This window comes from Pan paniscus, chromosome 18 (genome assembly GCF_029289425.2).
Source record: "Pan paniscus chromosome 18, NHGRI_mPanPan1-v2.0_pri, whole genome shotgun sequence".
NCBI classification, from domain to species: domain Eukaryota; kingdom Metazoa; phylum Chordata; class Mammalia; order Primates; family Hominidae; genus Pan; species Pan paniscus.
In genome coordinates this window covers 58,207,708-58,223,551 of record NC_073267.2, presented here as the reverse complement: position 1 = coordinate 58,223,551, position 15,844 = coordinate 58,207,708, and the positions used below count along the sequence as shown (strand labels likewise).

Sequence of the window (15,844 nt, the reverse complement as noted above, 5' to 3'; positions counted from 1 at the left end):
TTTCTGGGCTAAGGAATGCTTTTAAAGCTGGTATGACATTATTTCTCCATGTGTCTCTCTGGCTGTTTTTGGAAGAGATTATTATTTGAATCATCACCCCGATTAAAGATTTCACTCATAATCCGATCCACTGAGAGCATGGATAGAACACTCATAATCCAATCATTCAAGCCATTGAAAGTATGGATAGAAAGGGCAAAGTTGCTGTCAGTTTGAGCCAGGACACCCTTCTTCTTCTCAGACATAAGCTCCTTGGTTCCCAGCCCTTCAGACTCAGACTGAATTATCCCACTAGGTTTCCTAGCTCTCCAGCTTACAGATGGCAGATTGTGGGACTGTTTGCCTTCCCTAATTATGTGAGTCAAGTCTCATAAAATGTGTATCCTATTGGTTCTGTTTCTACATAGAACCCTGCCTAATACACATGCATATCTGACTTAACAAAATGTAAGATTAATGAGTACCTCTACCTTCTTCCAAATGATACTAGGGTTTCAGACCATGTTAACTACATTCACCAACCTCTTCTTTCTTACATGTTATTGTCATCTGGTATTTTATGTACACTTTGTTTTTACCTAATTTTTGTTTATATTTACCACTCTGTCTGCCAACATTTTTGTTAGTGAATTTTTTTTTGTATTATGCTCCTTCCACATAGCTTTTATTTTTTTGTTCTTGAGGTTACCCTTTAGAGTTACTTTTCAGTGATGGTCTTAATAAGTTTATTTTAAAATATCTCCATTTTACTTTCACTCTTAGGGTTCACCCATATACTTGTTGAATAAAAAATTCTTGGTGTGGAATGAAAACAAAAATTTGAGGTTAGAAAATGAAACCAGGTACAGTGGTGCATCCCTGTAGTCTCAGATACTCAGGAGGCTTAGGTGGGTGGATTGCTTGATCCCTCAGGAGTTCAAGGCTACAGTGCACCATGATCATGCCTGTGAATATCAACTGCACTCTAGCATGGGTAACATAGCAAGACTCGGTCTCAAAAAGAAAAAAGGAAAAAAAGAGGCATCAAAGACCTGAATATAGGACATAAAACTATAAAATTCTTAAAAGAAAACACAGGGGAAATGCTCCATGGCAGTGGATCTGGCAATAATTTCTTGGGTATGACACCAAAAGCTCAAGCAACAAAGACAACAAAAACAAAAATAGATAAATTGTACTACATCAAAATGAAAGACTCTGCACCAAAGTATACAGTCAACATAGTAAACAGGCAACCTCTGGAATGTGAAAAACATTTTCACATTATACATGTAATGTGAGATCAATATTCAGAATTTAGTTTTCTTGAGACTGTTAAAAGAAAAACGGTAAAAATAAATAAAAATTATTTTAAAAAATCAGAATATATAAAGAACTACAACTCAACAACAACAAGAAAAAAGTAGCCTGATTTAAAAATAGGCAAACAACTTAAACAGACATTTCTCCAAACAAGATACCTGAATGGCCAACAAGCATATGAAAAGGTGTTCAATATCACTAATCATTAGAGAAATGCAAATCAAAATCACAATGAAATATCACCATATACCCTCAGATGGCTACTCTTTTTTTTTTTTTTTTTTGAGGTTTTGTTTTTTTTTCAATTGTTTTTCAGGAACAGGTGGTTTTTGGCTACATGAATAAGTTATTTAGTGGTAATTACTGAGATTTTTGGTGTACCCATCACCTGAGCATTGTATACTGTACCCAATGGGTACTCTTTTATCCCTCACCCCTCTCCACCTCTTCCCCCATGTCCCCAAAGTCCATTATATCATTCTTATGCCTTTGCATCCTCATAGCTTAGCTCCCACTTATAAGTGAGAACATTTGGTTTTCTGTTCCTGAGTTACTTCACTTAGAATAATGATCTCCAACCCTATCCAGGTTGCTGTAAATGCCATTGTTTCATTCCTTTTTATGGCTTAGTAGTATTCCATGGTGTATATATACCACATTTTCTTTATTCACTCAGTGGTCGATAGGCATTTTAGGCTGGCTCCATATTTTCACAATTCCAGATTGTGCTGCTATAAACATGTGTGTGAGTGTGCAAATTGTGCTGCTATAAACAAGTGGTTTTTTTTTTTCATGTAATGACTTATTTTCCTCTGGGTAGATATCCAGCAGTGGGATTGCTTGGTCAAATGGTAGTTCTACATTTAGTTTTTTAAGAAATCTCCACACTGTTTTCCATAGTGGTTGTACTAGTTTACATTCCTCCAACAGTGGAAAAGTGTTCTCTTTTCACCACATCCACACCAACATCTATTTTTTTTTATGTTTTGATTATGGCCATTCTTGCAGGAGTAAGATTGTATCACATTGTGGTTTTAATTTGCATTTTCCTGATAACTAGTGATGTTGAGATTTTTTTTGTATGTTTGTTGACCATTTATATATCTTATTTTGTGAACTGTCTATTCATGTCCTTTGCCCACTTTTGATGGGATTTTTTTTTCTTGCTGATTTGTTTGAGTTCTTTGTAGATTCTGGATACTAGTCCTTTATTGGATGCATAGTTTGTAAACATTTTATGCCATTCTGTGGATTGTCTGTTTATTCTCCTGATTTTTTTCCTGTGCAAAAGCTTTTTAGTTTAATTAGGTCCCATTTATTTATTTTTGTTTTTGTTGGATTTGCTTTTGGGTTGTTGGTCATAAACTCTGCCTAAGCCAATGTCTAGAAGAGTTTTACTGATGTTATCTTCTGAGACTTTTGTGGTTTCATGTCTTAGATTTAAGTCTTTGATCCATCTTGAGTTGATTTTTGTATAAGGTGAGAGATGAGGATCCAGTTTCATTCTTCTACATGTGACATGTTATCCCATTCATGTTATTATTCATTTGCCAGTTATCCCAGCACCATTTGTTAAATAGGGTGTCTTTTCCCACTTTATGTTTTTGTTTGCTTTTTCAGAGATCAGTTGGCTGTATGTATTTGGCCTTATTTCTGGGTTCTCTATTCTGTTCCATTGGTCTATGTGCCTATTTTGATACAGTACCATGCTGTTTGGGTAACCATAGCCTTGTAGTGTAGTTTGAAGTCTGGTAATGTGGTGCCTCCAGATTTGGTTTTGTTTTTGGGGGTTTTTGTTTTTGTTTTTGCTTGGTCTTGCTTTGGTTATGTGGGGTCTTTTTGGTTCCATGTGAATTTTAAGATTGCTTTTTCTAGTTCCATGAAGTGGCTACTCTTAAAAGATTTTTAAAAACCACACAGAAAATAACAAGTGTTAGTGAAGATATCTAGAAATTGGAAACATGTTCATTGCTGGTAGAAATGTAAAGTGGTGCAACTGCTTAGGAAAACAGAATAGAGGTTCTTCAAATAATTAAAAATGGAATTATCATATATTCAGCAATTCTACTTCTGAGTATATATCCAAAAAAATTAAAAGCAGGTTCTCAAAAAGATATTTGTGCAGCCATGTTCATAGCACCATTATTTACATAGCAGCCAAGAGTTAGAAAAAAACTAATTCATCAATAAATGAATAGACAAATAAAATATGACATAAACATGTAATAGAATATTATTCAGCCTTAAAAAGTGATAAAATTCTGACACATGCTCAACATGACTGAACCTTGAGGGCATTACGCTAAATGAAATAAGCCAGTCACAAAAAAGCAACTATCATATGATTCCACTTATATGAGGTATGTAGAGTAGTCAAATTCAAAGGTACTGAAAGTATTATAGTGGTTTCCAGGGACTGGAGGGATTGGGAAATGGAAAGTTGTTTAATGGGCTCAGGATTTCAGTTTTGCAAGATGAGAAAGTTCTGGAGACTGGTTTTACAACAATGTAAATATACTTAACACTACTGAACTGTACACTTAAAAGTGGCCAAAATGGTAAATTTTATGTCATGTGTATTTTATCACAATTAATTTTTTTATTTTTTAAAAGAAGTCTAGGTTGACATTTTTCCTTTTACTTGAAATGTATTGTTTCAATGTTCTCTGGCCTCTATTCTTGCTGTTGAAATACCTGCTGTAAGTATATAACGAGTTTGTCTTTTCTCTTTGACTGCTTTAAACATTTTTTTATTTTTAACAATTTTTCCAGCTTTCCTTTAATTATTTTATTTTTTAAATCAACAAATAATAATTGTACATATTCATGAGTACACCATGATATTTTGATACATATAATGTATAGTGATCAGATCAGAGTAATTAGAATATCTATCATCTCAAACATGTATCACTTCTTTGTGTTGGAAATGTTCAATATCCTCCTTCTAGCTATTTGAAACTGTATATTACCATTAACTATAGTCATCCTACAGTGGTGTAGAACACTAGAACTTATTTCTCCTATCTAGCTGTAATTTTGTATCCTTTAACAAATCTTTCTCTATCCCTCCCTTCCCCCAACACTTGCCAGCCTCTAGTATCCTTTATCTTACTTTTTAATTCTATAAGATCAACTTTTTTTGGTTTTCACATATGAGTGAGAACATGCAATATTTAACGTTCTGTTTCTGGCTTCTTTCACCTAACAAAATGTCCTCCAGTTCCGTCTTTGTTGCCATAAATGACAAGATGTCATTCCTTTTTAATAGGCCAAATAATAGTCGATTGTATATATACGCCATGTTTTCTTTATTCATTGGTTTGTTGTTGAACACTTAGGTTGATTCCATATCTTGGTTATTGTGAATAGTACTGCAATAAATATGGAGGTGCAGGTGTCTCTTTGATACAATTAGTTCCTTTCCTTTGGATAAATTCCCCACAGTGGAATTGCTGGATCATACGGTAGTTCTATTTGCAGTTTTTCAAGGAACTGCCATATTATTCTCCATAGTGGTTGTACTAGTTTACATTCCCACCAAGAGAGAAAAAGAGTTCCCATTTCTTCATACCCTCACCAGCATTTGTTACGTTATGTCTTTCTTATAATAGCAATCCTAACTGGGGTGAGATGATACCTCATCGTGGTGTTGATTTGCATTTTCCTGATGATTAATAATGTTGAGCATTTTTAATATATTTCTTTACCATTGTATGTCTTCTTTTGAGAAATGTCTGTTCAGATCATTTGCCCATTTTTAACCAACTTGTTTACTTATTTTATGTATTTTATATTTTTGCTGTTGCGATGTTTGAGTTCCTTGTATATTCTTGATATTAATCCCCTGTCAGATGAGTAGTTTACAGATATTCTCACTTTCTGTAGGTGTTCTTTTCACTCTCTTGATTGTTTTCTGTACTGTGCAGAAACTTTATAGTTGGATTTAATCCCATTTATTTATTTTTGCTTTTTTGTCTGTACATTTGAGGTCTTATAAAATCATTATAAAATCATTTCCCAGACCAATGTCCTGATGCATTTTGCCTATGTTTTCTTCTAGCAGTTTTATTATTTGGGGTCTTACATTTACATCTTTGGTCCACTTTTAGTTGATTTGGGGGGTGGTGAGAGGTGGGAGTCTAGTTTATTCTTCTGTGTATGTATACCCAGTTTTCCCAGGACCATTTATTGACGAAACTGTCCTTTCTTCAATGAGTGTTCTTGGCATCTTTGTCAAAAATCAGTTGGCTATACATATGTAGATTAATTTCTGGGTTTTGTATTCTGTTCCATTGGTCATTTTGTCTGATTTTATGCTGGTACCATGCTGTTTTGGTTACTACAGCTTTGTAGCAGTTCTGATAATATGATACCTCTAGTTTTGTTCTTCTTGTTCAGGATTGCTTTGGCTAATGTGAGTCTTTTGTAATTTCATACAAATTTGGAACTGTTTTTCTATTTCTGGGAAGAATGTCTTTAATATTTTGATAGGGATTGCATTGAATCTGTAGACTGCTCTGGGTAGTGTTGTCAATTTAACCTTATTAATTCCTCTGATCCATGAGCATCGTATGTCTTTCTATTCATTTGTATCCTCTTTAATTTCTTTATCCATGTTTTGTAGTTTTCCTTGTAGAGGCTTTCATCTCCTTAAGATTGTTCATAGGTATATTTTTGTAGCTATTGTAAGTGACATTGCCTTCTGGAATTCTTTTTCAGTCAGTTTGTTGTTCATATATAGAAACACTACTGATTTTTGTGTACTAATTCTGTACTCTTCAACTTTACCAAATTTATTTATCAGTTCTAAGAGTTTCTTGGTAGAGTCTTTAGGTTTTTCTATATATAAGAACACGTCATCTGCAAGCAGGGACATTTTCATTTACTACTTTTCAATTTGGATTCCCTTTCTTTCTTTCTCTTTCCTAATTGCTCTAAGACTTCTAGTACTATGTTGAAAAAAAAGCGGTAAGAGTTGGCCTCCTTGTCTTGTTCTCATTCAGTAAGATGTTAGCTTTGGGTTGTCATATATGGCCTTTATTATGTTGAGGTATTTTCCTTCTATACCTAATTTATTAAGAGTTTTTATCATGAAGGGATATTGAGTTTTATCAAAAAATTTTTCTGTGGCTATTGAGATAATCACATGGATTTTATTCTTCATTCTATTCATGTGATGTATGATGGTTTTTTATTTCTGTACACTGAGCCATCCTTGTATTCCTGGATAAATTCCACTTGATTCTTGTGTGGTTTTTTTTTTTTTTTTTGATGTGTTGTTGGATTCAGTTTGCTAATACTTTGTTGAGAATTTTTGCATTTCTGTTCATCAGGGATATTGGCCTGTAGTTTTGTTGATGTTGTTGCTGTTGTTGTGTCCTGGTCTGGTTTTTGGTATCAAGGTTATGTTGGTCTCATAGGATGAATTAGGAAGAATTGTCTCTGCTTTAAATTTTCCAGAATAATTTGAGAATAGCTGATATTAAGTCTTCTTTAAGTATTTAGCGGTTTTCAGCAGAGAAGCCATCTGGTCTTGGACTTTTCTTTGTTGGAAGGCTTTTTGTTACTAATTCAGTATTGACACTTGTTATCAGTCTATTCCAGTTTTCTGTTCCTTTTTGGTTCAATCTTGGTAGGTTGCATGCATCTAAAAACATATCCATTTCCTCTAGGTGTTTTAATGTATTGGTGTACAGTTGTTCATAGTAGTTTCTAATGATCCTTTGTATTTCTGTGGTTTTCATTGTAACATCTTTTTATTTCTGATTTTATTTATTTGTGTCTTCTCTCTTTTTTTCTTTTCTTTTTTTTTTTTTTTTTTTTTTTTTTTTTTGAGACAGAGTCTCACCTGTGGCCCAGGCTGGAGTGCAGTGGTGTGATCTCGGCTCACTGCAAACTCCACCTCCCACGTTCGTGCCATTCTCCTACCTCAGCCTCCTGAGTAGCTGGGACTACAGGCACCTGCCACGACACCTGGCTAGTTTTTTGTATTTTTTAGTAGAGACGGGGTTTCACCACATTAGCCAGGATGATCTCGATCTCCTGACCTTGTGATCCGCCCACCTTGGCCTCCCAAATTGCTGGGATTACAGGCGTGAACCACTGCGCCCGGCCTCTTTTTTTCTTAATCTAGCTAATAGTTTGTTAATTTTGTTTCTTTTTTCAGAAAAACAGCTTTTTGTTTTATTGATCTTTTCTCAATTTTCAATTTTTGTCTCAATTTTGTTTATATCTGTTCTAATTTTTTTTTTTTTTTTTTGAGACAGGGTCTCACTCGGTCACCTATGCTGGAGTGCAGTGGTGTGATCATAGCTCACTACAGCCTTGACCTCCTGGGCTCAAGAAATCCTCCCACCTAAGTCTCCCTAGTAGCTGGCACTACAGGTGTGTTGCACCATCCCTGACTAATTGTTTTCATTATTTTTTCTGTAGATATGGAGTCTTATTATGTTACCCAGGCAGGTCTCAAATTCTTGGGCTCAAGCAATCCTCCTGCCTTTGCCTCCCAAAGTGCTGAGATTACGGGTGTGAGCCACACAATCCAGCCCTGCTCTGATCATTACTATTTCTTTTCTCCTTCTAATTTCGGGTTTGGTTTGTTCTTGCTTTTCTGGGTCTTTGAGGTGCATCATTATGTTGTTTATTTAAAATCTTTTTGATGTAGGCATTATTGCTATAAACTTTCCTCTTAATACTATTTTTGCTGTGTCTCATAGGTTTTGCTATGTTGTGTTTTTATTTTCATTTGGTTCAATAAATTTTTGAATTTTATTCTTAATTTTTTTCTTCTCGCATTGGTCATCCCAGAGTATGCTGTTTAATTTCCATTTATTTGTGTAGTTTTGTATGTTCCTCTTATTACTGGTCTTGTTTCATTCCATTGTAGTTAGATAAAATACTTGATATGATTTTAATTTTTAAAATTTTTTGAGACTTGTTTTATGCCTTAACATATGGTCAATCTTGGAGAATGTTCAATATGCTGATGAAAAATATATATATTCTACAGCTGTTGTGTGAAATGTTCTATAAATGTCTGTTATGTCCATTTGGTCTATGGTGCAGTTTAAATCTGATGTTTCTTTGTTGATTTTCAGTCTAGATGCTCTGTCCAATGCTGATAGAGGCATATTGACATCCCCAACTATTACATGTATTATGGCCTATCTCTCCCTTTAGATCTAATGATATTTGCTTTATTTACCTGAGTGCTCCAGTATTGGGTACATATATTTTCTAATTGTTATATTCTCTTGCTAAATTGATCTCTTTATTATTTTATAATGTCATTCTTTTTTTACAGAACATGAAGTCTGATACAGAACATGAAGTTTTACAGAACATGTTTTGTCTGATATTATAAGTATAGCTACTCCTCCTCACTTTTGGATTCTGCTTGTATAAAATATCTTTTTCTATACTTTCACTTTTATCTACATGTGTCTTTACAGGTGAGACGAGCTTCTTGTAGGCAGCATATAATGAGGTCCTTCTCTTTTTATCCATTCAGTAGGTCTATATCTTTTAAAAGGGGGAATTTACCAAACTATTTTTTGTTCTTAAGTTCTATAATTTCATTACAATGTGTATTTATTATAGTTTTCCTACTCATGACTGTATGTACTTCTTCAATTCTGTCTTTGATTAATTCTGAAAAACTGGACCATTATTCCTGAATATTGCCTCTTTCTCATTATCTATTCTCTTCTTCTGAAATTCCCATTACACTTCCTAATTCTATTGTTCACATCTCTTAACTTTTTCATATTACTATATCTTAACCTCTCTGTGATGCACTCAATTTTCTCAGCTCTATTCAAACCACTCTTTATTGAGCTTTTTATTTCAAATAACATTTTTTTCTAGAAGTTCTATATAGATCTTCAAGCCTGCCTATTATCTTATCATAGTGTCTTTTTTATGTAAATTATTCCTGCTTTTATATCTTTAATCATTTTAATTCCTCCTACTTTAAAGTTTATTATGAATTTCTCCATTAACCTACATTCCTGGTATGTTCATTTTTTAATATTTATTTATCAGTCAAACGTTATATAGCACTTACTATGTCCCAGGTACTTAGAAATATTAATTATCTAATATTGTTGTGTCTGTTGGCTCTCTAATGTTGTTTTGTTTTTTGTGAGTTTTGTAATTTTGGGTTGTGGTTTCATCTTCAGTTGTGCTTAATCTGTGGAGCTCCTGTGGCATGGGAGTAATGGAAATGTTCCTCCACAAGAATTGTGTGTTTTCTTTTGCCAGGAATCCAAGGAGTAACATTCACTTAAGAACAATTTGTATATTAATTCTGCAGTTTTGGTTTCATGGAGAACTGGGAAAGAACATATTTGAATTCTAATTTTCCATAAAGCACAGAATAAAGTTGTAAATTTTTCAAGCATAATTATTATTATCATTATTTGCCCAGAGCCAAAGCAAAGAAACACTTCCTTTTTTCTTCATGTTAACAGTTGTAATTTTTTTCTCTAGCACCCTCTCTATAGGTCAGCCCTTCAAGCATCCTAGCTCATGTAGAGTTTTCAGTTCCAACTCCCTGATTCATTTAAACTGAAGACTGCATCTCTTATCCTCTAATTTGACCAAAACCTTAATTACCCGGTGTAATAATACACTAAACCACGCATTCCACACTTCTTCCAGGGTAGCCACAGCATAAGCTCATATGCTTTTCCCTATGTTTTTCAGTTTCATTCCTTTTTCTGGCACCTGGTGATTTTCCTTTCTTTACTAAAGGATCCACCATGCATTTTGACTTGTTGCTATAGTTTGGGTAGCATTTCTAAGGACATATAGCTGGAGATTTTTTAGATGACCCTAGTTTGCCATCAGGATGGAATTAGAAGTTCTTAGAGGGTTTTAAGCAGGGGAGAGATATCATTTGATTTATGCTTTTAAAAATATTTCTGATGAATTTCAAAGAAGCTGACTGAAGTGAATTGAGACTACTAAGCTTATATCAGAAATCAGTGTGAAGAAAAGTCATGATTTATTAGAAATGTCAACCAAGACACAGAAAACAGAGTGACAGTATGCACATCATATATCCTCTAACCCTGATTGGTCTCTCATTTTTCACTTGGAGAAACTGAGACACAGAAATTCAGTGACTTGCCTATAGTCTCTCAGCTGGGATATGTATTCCCAAGGTATGCTTTTCAGTCATTTTATTCCACAGATTCTTCATTTTAATTGCATTATTGAGGTTGTATGGTTATAGTCTTGATTCAGATTCTCATTAATTAAACATTTCTAGGCACCGTAGACTTTGCTCAGTACTGACAACAGAAAGATTAATAAGAAATGGCCCCTGCCCTTCAGGAGCTCATACTCCAGCAAGCTTTGAATAACTAAAACAGAAAATAAGGGCTACAGCTACTGAATATACATGGTGGTCTGGAAAAAAACAGAGAAGCACTTGCTTGGGGAGGTCAGAAAGGTGAAATTTAATCTATGCAAAATCTATTCTAGTTTGTTTGGTCGTACATCTAGTCCAAGAGTAGAATAAGATAATGTTCTATTTATAACTTTGTATTCATTCATGTCATTCCATAAATATTTACTTAAATATTTGCTGAGCTCTCTCCTCACATCAGGCTCCTCATGGCTAAAGCCAAAGAAGGATGACTAGGGAAAAGGGCCACTCATGGGGGGGCTACAGGGCAAGTTCTCACACGATTATAGGCACTAGGCAAAGCAAGGCTGATAATAAAAATATATATAAGGATTGGAAATTTTGATTCACAACTACATCAGACTCCCAGAATTCTTGTGCACTTCTTCCTTCCCCTAGTAAAGCCTTATTTGGGGTAAAATACCTGTATCTAACATTTATATCTCAATGTGAATTTAAATTTCAACATATAACTCTCTCAGATGTCATTGCAGTTTACATTTTATAATAAATGTGATATTTGTCATATACTTAAGATTTTTTATATTAGAGAAAGTATAGATATTTGGGGAAGAGTAAAGGCTTTATCATGTCACTGCTCTACCTCCCATGCTTGTGCCCAACACCCAGAACATAGTTAATGTATACTTACTGTTTGGTGCTTTAGATACCTCCTGGGCCCCTTTTTAAAATCCTCTCAATCCCACCTCTATCTCCAGTTACAACTGAAGAAACTGCTTCCACCTAGGTTTTGACCATCTCTATGCTGGTGCAATCAGATCACGGGTCTCACTCTAGGTCTGCACTGAGTACCTCTCATTTCCTACCCAGAGGTATCTGCAGCTCAGGGCAACCACTTGAATCTGCTCTGTGCTCAGCATACATTACTTAGAAATGCAACCAAGTCATCCTTGACCAATGGGGACCTGGAGCCAATGGATAAATATTTCCATCTTTGGTCCTTTGGACAAACAGTTCTCTAGTACTTTCCATAAATCTCCCCAAAAATTCCAAGCAGGACTTGTATCCATAGTGATAGTGGTAGTCCATATGGTAGTCCACAGCATAGTCCACATGAACAATTGTCCATAGTAGTAGACAACGTAATAATCCATGTTGCATTAGCTTTCCCTCCTTCCCTGATCACTCCCCTACCCTGTACTCTTGCTACCTAAGATCACATTCTCAGATAATCTTAAAAGGCAAGCCTTTGTCTCAGGCTCTGATTTCTGGGAAACTCAGGCTAAGACTGTTGGGTTTTGTTATTTATCCTGCCCTTAAAATCCTTCAAATAGGCCAAAAGTTGCAGTTGTATCAGTGACTAATCTAAAAGTCCAGCTGGAGTACCAAAATGTCACTGTCACTTTTTTCGAGATACAGCCACTTAAAATTAGCTGGTCAAAGAATTAGAACTGACCCCAGAGATAAACCTGTACTTGCTCTTCAGAAAAAGTTTAAAGGTTTTTTCAAGCCATTTCCAAGTCTAATTTTCCAAGCTTTCTGATTGCAGATGTGTCTGGCAGCAAGACTGCCTGTGTCATTGTGCTTTTTTTCTTTTTTTTTTTTTTTGTCTTTTATTTTTGTTTTATCTAAAACATAGAGAAGTCAGCTCAGTGATACCATTTATCATGAAGCCAATATGAATAAAGCCACCCACATTACTATTAAGAGGGCCATACTTAGCTGGATATCAACCATCACCTCATAGAGGCAGGTCCATGTTAACAGGGCCAGAAAGAAGATATATTGTGGGTTGTGGGTTCTCAGCTACCCACTCCATGGAGGCTCACAGCCTGGCTAGGTTATGATGGCCATTGAGCAGGGTGAAGGTGTGCCTTTCACTCATGCCTCCTCTACTTAATCAAATGGCCAACCCTTTGCATGTCACTGGTACCCTAACCCTAGTTAACACATCTAAGGAGGATTCACCATGTCACATCCAGCCTTTTCATAACATGGTTAGGCTTGTAGACTTCAGTTTGGTTGGCATTCTTCCAGAATCCTTGGAATCAAGAGTCAAGTTCTTGTGTAATTCTTCTGTGAAAGGCCACACAAAGTAGTAAAAGATGAGCAGTCCAAAATGTCTGCATTCCTGGGCCGGCTTGCCTGGGGTCAACTGGGCACCACCATCACTTTCTTCTAAGGCTGGAAGGTACATTTTCCAGAATCTCTTTTGCTGTATGGTTTCAGGTAAGTGTTTGCCAATGAATGGAATAGATGTGACTCGTGAATATCTTACATTCATAGACCACAGAGTTCTGACCTATGCAGCAACGTCTGGCTCAGACTTCTTGGGCCAGGCACAGTGGCTCATGCCTGTAATCCTAGCAATTTAGGAGGCCAATGCAGGTGAATCGCTTGAGCCTAAGAGTTTGAGACTGGCCTAGGCAACATAGTAAAACCCTTCCTCCATTTTCTAAAAAAAAAACATAACCTAATATACACTGAGAGGGATGGAGGGCATTAAATGATTGCCACCATCTGGGGTTACTCACAAATATTCCTTGCTCCCCGGCCACCCACCATGGCCTGTTTCTTTTACTCTGAGTAGGTTTCTTAATTTGTGGGGGCTGCTACCAGAGCTTTTGACCTCTTCCTAGTTCAGGAGTCTCCCTATTGTGTTCCAGGGCTTTTAACATCAGTTCCAAGGCCCTATTCACCACTTCCTCCAGGAAACCTCCAGATCTTCATAGCAAGAGTTTCTGTTGGTTTGCCTACTTCGTCCAGAATTTCTGAAATGTAAATGCAGATTAGAATACACAATTTGTAAGACACAATCCTGTCCTTCAGGGATTTCAGCCCTAGATAAATGTGTGAGGTGATGGCTAGCCCAATTACTCTGATTTGTTCATCACACATTGTATGTAGGTATCAAAATATTACAGGTACCATCCAAATTGGTACAACTATTATTAATCAATTTAAAAAGAAAAATAAAAAGGAATTTTAACCCTTAAAAAGTTTAACAGTAAAGCAATAGACATCACCAGCAGGGTGGGATTCATTGTCAGAATCATTGTAAAGGCAGCCAGGGTTTTGACAGCTTAGAGGAAGGAGGGTGACTCTGGGCTGGGGTAACCATGTTGGTCTCTGGGATAAGGAAGAAAAGCTGCTTCAGGGCCTCTCTTCAGTGGCTTCTACTTCAGGCTGGTCCCATAGAAATTCCTCAGTAAGTATTTTCTGCAGGCACCAAATGTCTCCAGTGGAAATGTGCTCCTTGGAAAATTCAGTAGGTCAGTAGTTGTATGTTTTAGAACTTGCATTCATCTGCCAGTAACAGTGGCTTGTACAGCCTGGTGAGGTGGGCAGTCAAGGGTGAAGTCATCAGAGATCCAGGCTCCTGCCAACCCTCTTCTGCACAGTCCTTTGTACATGGTATTCCTTCTCAAAGTTATCTCATGGTCTGGGATGACTGCTAGGGATCTAGACATCATGTCTGTGTCAATGTGAGGGAAGAAACAAAAGGAAAATGAGCCTAGTACATCTAGTTCAGGAGTAGAATAAGAAAATGGGCACAAAAGGCACATGCTATCCATACATTTACTTCTCAAGGGGTTTTCTTTCAAGTCTCACCTTACAGCATCTGTTTATATCTCATTGGCCACCTCTAGCTGCAAGGGAGGCGGGAAATGTAGTGTAGCTAGGCACATTGCCATCTGAAATAAAACCAAAGTTTCGTTACTAAGAAAGAAGGAGGAAATGCATATTTGACAGGCAGTCAGGAGTCTCTGCCACAGTGGTTAAGAGTGTGGGCTCTGGAAGCAAACCTGGGCTCAGGACCTGACTCTGCCACTGAGCAGCTGAGTGACTTTGGGCAAGTTACTTAGCCTTCCAGAGCCCAGCTGACCCATCTGTAAGACAGGAAGAGAAGCAAAGCTGCCTCATGGGGTCACAGTAAGGATTACATGATATGAGCACTTAGGGTGACCCACACAGCATTAGGCTTGTACTTAATGCCAGTGATCTCAGTACCTTTCACCATCTGGACTCAGCAGGTGACCTGCAATAGCTTTACTTTTTTCCTGGGACTGCCTTCACAGACACTCTGCTGAATCTCCCTTTACTATCCCTTATTGACCTCACCAGCTAATCTCACCACTTCCTTGTCAATCCAGTCTGGCTCAGTCCGATTCAGTCCAGTTCAAAACTTTAACCCATACCCTATGTAAGGTTCCTCCCTGCAATAGGCTGTCAGCGTCCCCTCTCCCCAGAATTCATGGTTCTAGGACATGCCATGAGCACCCAGGGCCTGAGGACTTACTTTCACATACTAGGTACACCAGATGCGGGAATGGGTGGCAGCTGTAGGAGCAACCCTCAGTGACAGAAGGTGGTTGGAAGATAAATATCCAGTTGCCCTTGAGTGGACAACTCTCAGGTGGATTGAGCTACATGACCCATGGCAGTAACCTGCTAAACATGGCACCTTTCCCTGGCTTCCTTCCCTGACTGACTGGATTCCCACTTCCCTATCCACACTTCCTGGGATCGCCCCTCAGATAAACTCCTTACACTGGAATCCTTGACCTGAGTGGGCCTCTACAGGAACCCAACCTGAGGAACCTCCCTGTCCTCTTGCTCAGGCCTAACCAGTGCAGAAAGACAGAATAGGCCACTCTCCTTTCTCCCCACATTCCTCTTCTGGGCTCTAGCTTCTCTTGTAGACAAATAGGGAAAGAGATGCAGAGTCTTTTCTCCTAACTGAAGCTGCTGTAAGTCTTCTTTTCCCCCTCAATCCTCTCCATAGGCATCTGAATATTGTCATTCTTTAGGGTTTCATGGGGAGGAGTCAGGAAGCCACTGCACTGGTCTATAACATGGACAATGCCCTCCAGCTGACCTCTCCCAACCCACTCTCAGATTCCTACCCCTGAGCTCCCACTCTATAGTCTCTGGCTGGCAAGGCCCCTTACCTGCCAGGTGGTCTCCTTGGCTAAGTCCTGCTGCCAAGACCCAAGCCCACCTACATTCTGCAGCATCTCTGGGCCCATAGGAAGCATATGCTTGCCACACCGAATGGAGCAAAGTGACTATACCATGACTACCTTCTCTCCCTCCCTGCTAGTGCGAACTGCTCCCACTGGCCTCCCACCTCCAGAGTTCTCTAGACAGAAGCTGGCTCCAGTC

General features: G+C 37.4%; 1 long non-coding RNA gene across 1 annotated transcript in view; it reads right to left on the bottom strand.

Moving 5' to 3' along the window:
- Nucleotides 1-13,696: 13,696 nt before the first annotated feature.
- LOC106633909 (uncharacterized) overlaps nt 13,697-15,844 on the bottom strand; it is a 124,003-nt gene continuing 121,855 nt past the window's right edge. Inside the window, exons 3-4 of the long non-coding RNA XR_001337255.4 lie at nt 14,291-14,373; nt 13,697-14,153 (exon numbers count right to left, since the gene is read on the bottom strand). This is a non-coding gene — a long non-coding RNA (uncharacterized LOC106633909). The remainder of the gene's footprint in view (nt 14,154-14,290; nt 14,374-15,844) is intronic.